Source organism: Alosa alosa, chromosome 3 (genome assembly GCF_017589495.1).
Source record: "Alosa alosa isolate M-15738 ecotype Scorff River chromosome 3, AALO_Geno_1.1, whole genome shotgun sequence".
Taxonomy (NCBI): domain Eukaryota; kingdom Metazoa; phylum Chordata; class Actinopteri; order Clupeiformes; family Clupeidae; genus Alosa; species Alosa alosa.
In genome coordinates, this window is record NC_063191.1 from 37,481,835 (window position 1) to 37,486,834 (window position 5,000).

Below are 5,000 nucleotides of genomic sequence, written 5' to 3' on the forward strand. Positions count from 1 at the left end.
ACGGGGACCCACGGGAGAGACGGGGGTTTTAAGGAGGGCAAGAACGAGGGATAGAGAGGGGGGAGCAGAAGGGAACGGAGTTCCCCTTTTAAAGAGGACTGATAATAATCGTTAGAGGGTGGGCTTGGCTGAGTTAAGGGAGGGGTGGTTAGGGTTAGAGGGAGGGGTGGTTAGGGTTAGAGGGAGGGGTGGTTTAATTAGACTGGTGCTAAACTAATCAGGAAGTGAAGGGAGAGCAGCTGTGGAGAGGTAGGTGGGGCGCACATGGCGCGGAAATGAGTAGCCTCAGCCACGGTCAGAGAGCAACACAGAGGAGGAATAGAAATGCATGCCTTGCCAAAATAAAGATGTTACGACCAAGACATGTTTTCTTCCTTTTGAAATAATTACCCTTTGGCTTAAGTCATTTCTGTGAGTCTGGTCTGACTGCTGATTGTAGTCATGTTCCAGAGGTTGTGAGGTGGTGTGTATGTAGATGATGTTATGTTGTTTCAGTGTCAGTTCTTCAGAGTGGATGCGGCTGAGTCAGAGGGCCTGAGTGACACAGAGGAGTGTCCTCGAGTGTCAGCCACATCACATCAGTCTGTTAGAGACCTGTGGAGAGTGGACACTTCCACTGATGGTGTGTGTGTGTGTGTATGCATGTCTGAGGTGTGTGTGTGTGTGTGTGTGTGTGTGTGTGTGTGTGTGTGTGTGTGTCTAAGGGGTGTGTGTGTGTGTGTGTGTGTGTGTGTGTGTGTGTGAGAGAGAGGTAAGCTAGATAGGTGAATGTTCCACCTGAGTGATGGCCTCTAGAGCTCCACCTGCAGGCCTCCCCTCTCCTCCTCTTCTCCTCTCCTCCCTCTCCTCTCCCTCCTCCCTCCCTCCTCCCTGTCCTCTCCTCCTCTTCTCCTCCTCTCCTCCTCTCCTCCTCCTCTCCTCTCCTCCTCTCCTCCTCTCCTCTCCTCCTCCCTCCTCCTCCTCTCCTCCCCTCCTCCTCTCCTCCTCTCTTCTTTGTTTCATCCTCACTTTTTCTCTCTTCCATTCTCCTTTCTCATCCTCTCATCCCACAGCTCCAACGGGACTGCACTGCAGCTGACCTTGTGTCTCTAGCTTCCTCTCCAGGACACATGCATTGTAGATGCGTGTTGTTTGTTGTAAAGGGTTCTCTGTTCTCTTGTTGTAAGTCGCTTTGGATAAAAGTGCTAAATGAACACATGGAAATGTAAAAATGTAAATGTAAACTTATTGCAGGCAAGACTATGCTTTGGCTCTCCCAGTCCTCAGTGGCCAGCAGGGAAGGCTGTGGGGGGCACGGCATGGTGCACAGAGACCGTTTAAGAGACCGTTTAAGAGACCGTTAAAGAGACCGTTTTAAGAGACCGTTTAAGAGACCGTTTAAGAGACCGTTTAAGAGACATTTTAAGAGACCATTTAAGAGAGCTTTTAAGAGACCGTTTAAGAGACCGTTTAAGAGTGGGAAAGGGTCCCCTGTGACAATAGAGGAGATCTGCCTCATCTCGGACAGACATCAGACCGCACAAAAGAAATGCCATTACAGTCGCCATTATAGGACTAGCAATGTTCCTCAAGCCTTTTGTTCAGTTTCCATTTCTTGCTCTCTCTCTCTCACACACACACACTCTCTCTCTCTCTCTCTCTCTCTCTCTCTGTCACTCTCTTTTTTCTTCCGGTCTGTTTCCTTTCACTCTGTTCCTCAGCATGCTATAGTTCACACTCTCTTCACTTTCTCTCTCCGTGTCTTCCTATCCTTTGTTCACACGCGTACCCACACCCTGGTATTCACACACACACGCACACACACACACACACACACACACACGCACGCACACGCACACACACACGCCTCATCCTTCCTCCCTCTGGTCTCCATCTCCCTCTCTTCCTCTCTCTCTCTCTCTTGCTCTCACTCCATCTCCCTCTCCTCCTCTCTCTCTCTCTCTCTTGCTCTCACTCCATCTCCCTCTCCTCCTCTCTCTCTCTCTTGCTCTCACTCCATCTCCCTCTCCTCCTCTCTCTCTCTCTCTCTCTTGCTCTCCATCTCCCTCTCCTCCTCTCTCTCTCTCTCTCTTGCTCTCTCTCCATCTCCCTCTCCTCCTCTCTCTCTCTCTCTCTTGCTCTCACTCCATCTCCCTCTCCTCCTCTCTCTCTCTCCCTCTCCTCCTCTCTCTCTACCACATTCATCATCTTTGCCATTCACACTCTTTTTCCCTCTTCTCTCTCTACATACTCATTTCTTCTCTTATGACCTCAAACCAGGTCTTATTATTTTTATTTCATCTTTATCTTCCATCTCTCTCTCTCTCCTTCCTCCCCCTCTCCTTCTCTCCTCCAGAAGCAACTCCTCTAATTCTCCCCCTCTGTCTACATCTCTCTCTCTCTCTCTCTCTCTCTCTATTGTGGTTCATGTGTCTCTGCACCTCCCCTGCTCTGTGGAGCATATGGCAGAGGAGGAGGAGGAGGAGGAGGAGGTGGTTGTGGAGATTCTGGCTCTGGTTCTGGCTGCCGTCGCTGGGCTTGGCAGAGATGCTGAGGTGGCCAGAAGCCAGGAGGTGTTATCAGCACGATCCGATAGCCGTCACAATTAGAGCCCACGAGACCCTGTGTGTGTGTGTGTGTGTGTGTGTGTGTGTGTGTGTGTGTGTGTGTGTGTGTCATGTGTGTGTGTGTTTTTGCCTGTGGTATGTGCATTGTTTGTGTCTGTCTGTGAGTAAACTGCTTGACGTTTAGGTGTGTGTGTGAGAGAGGTCTAGGTGTGTGTGTGTGTCAGTGAGTGTCAGTGAGAAGGGTGGTGGATTAGCCTGATTGGTTGGCGTGGTAAACACACAGAGGACATGCAATCTGCTTACAGACAGCCGAGGGGCGTGGGCGTGTATGTGTGTGTATCTCGTGGGCGTGGGTGGGGGAGAGCTGCTGGAGTGCAAGGGGGAGAGGAGGGGGGGTACAGGATGCTCTACTGCACTGATGCGGTCTGCTGCAGGGTCACCTTGTCCAAACTTTATCAGCAGACACAAAACAAAGGAAAAGAGCATTTCAGCTCAGGCCTGCAGCTGTCAGTGCACTCACCTTTCTTTAGTTGCTTTTCATTGTTTTGAAATGGTTCATCTTTGATCTCGAACTTGATCCTTGATCTTAATTTCCTCCTGTTTCGTATTGTGTGTGTGTGTGTGTGTGTGTGTGTGTGTGTCTTTATGTTTAATAATAGGAAAATAACTAGTGTGAAGTAAAGTGTGAAGAAGATTTGGATGGAGAAGCTGTCATGTGTTAAAATAGCATCAGAGGATGAGAGAGAGTGTCAGCTCTGAGGCATTGGTGTGTGTGTGCGTGTGTGTGTGTGTGTGTGTGTGTGTGTGTGTGTGTGTGTGTGTATGGTTTCACGTCTTTGGCCGGTCTTCAGGTTGAGAGAGGCCTGGGGCGGCCCTTTATTAAAATGCTCAGCAGTGGCTCACACTTCATCAAAGAGCTCCTTTGCCCACATCACAAGTCAGTGGGGGGTTATGGGATATGTAGTCTATAAACTATTTGTGCCCTTATGCCTCCACCCCCTACTGTCATCACCACTGCTTTGTCTCTTGTCCCCTCATCATTCTGTTCAGAGGCTAGTAATGCCTGAAGGCTTAGTGTGTCAGTAAAGCATAGATTCTGTCATGAAAGCTTTCCAGACACTCTGTCCTCCTGAACAGTATCTTTTCAATCTTTCTTTCTTTCTTTCTTTCTTTTCTTTCTTTCTTTCTTTCTTTCTTACTGTCCTCCTTTCTTTTTCTCTTCATCTTTCTCTTTCTTTAGAACTGTTCCTCTGAGGCCCAGTTTGGCATACTCCCTTCCCCCGTCCATACACACACACACACACACACACACACACACACACACACACACACACACACACACTCTTGTAGTCCTGGTCCTCAAGCCCCATTCTCTAGCTGGACAGCTCTGGTCAGCTGGCTCTCCAGAGCAGCCAAATGGCCCTTAATGGCCTCTCCTGGGTGCCACCCCATGATCCTTCGCTGCTCTGCGGTGCCCCACAACTGCCATTAAAAAGCTGTCAGAGATTGCAGGCACAAAGGGATTGGTTGGTGGCTGGTCAGGTTTGTTTATGCCGCCCTGGTCCTCAAAGCACTGAGAAGATGCCCCAGGTGTATCCAGGGCACCTGATAATGATGCCCCCTTTCTGTGCCAGCTGGGCCACCCTGCATCAGAATAAAGGCTGCCAGCTGAAATAATTTAAGGGCAGCAGGGGAGCTCTTTCTCTCTCTTTATCTTTCTCCCTCTTCCTCTCTCTCTCTCTCTCTCTTTTGTCTCCATTACCATTAGTAAGAGAAAAGAGACCCATCAACATTAAAGGAAGAGATGTTCCCTTCCAGTCTAAACTCATATGTATATGCATGCTCTGCAGAGGCGGAGTGTACGTAGGCAATATGCTCGTCCGAGAGTGTTTTGATAATGTTCTCTTCCTCTAGTGGGTGAGCTTAACCTTTCCCATAGCAGCAGCATCTGCATTTACATTTGGGCTTTTATCTAAAGAGATTCAATAGAGAGATGAGTATATATTTTCAGCGAGTCAAATATTTGAATTCTCTGTTAATTGGTGCTCCATGTTTCAGTAGATTTCATTGCACTAGGATGACCTCCTCAATCAGCACTTTAGATCTTCCCAGCTCTTTTTCGCCAGCCAGGCTAATTTGACATTGTGAATGCTGAATGCTTTGTTATTCACTAGTGATATTCAAGCATAGTAATGCTCAGATTGATGTACCAGCCATATCAATTTGAAATTCAAATTCAATTGAAAGACTTTATTGACATGACAAAGACTGTTATTGTCAAAGCATACAAAAATAAAGTAGATATATCACAATATAACAATCACATCAAATAATCGTTAAAAAATGCCTTTCTTTTCTTTTGCCATCGTCTTTCTCTCTCCTACACTCTCTATCCCTCGCTCATACACCATCTCCCTCTCTATCTCTCTCATACACAGCCTATCTCTCTCTCTC

The 5,000-nt window shown here is 47.9% G+C and overlaps 1 protein-coding gene across 1 annotated transcript in view; it reads left to right on the top strand.

Moving 5' to 3' along the window:
• LOC125291682 (immunoglobulin superfamily member 3-like) overlaps window positions 1–5,000 on the top strand; it is a 179,654-nt gene that overhangs the window by 132,497 nt on the left and 42,157 nt on the right.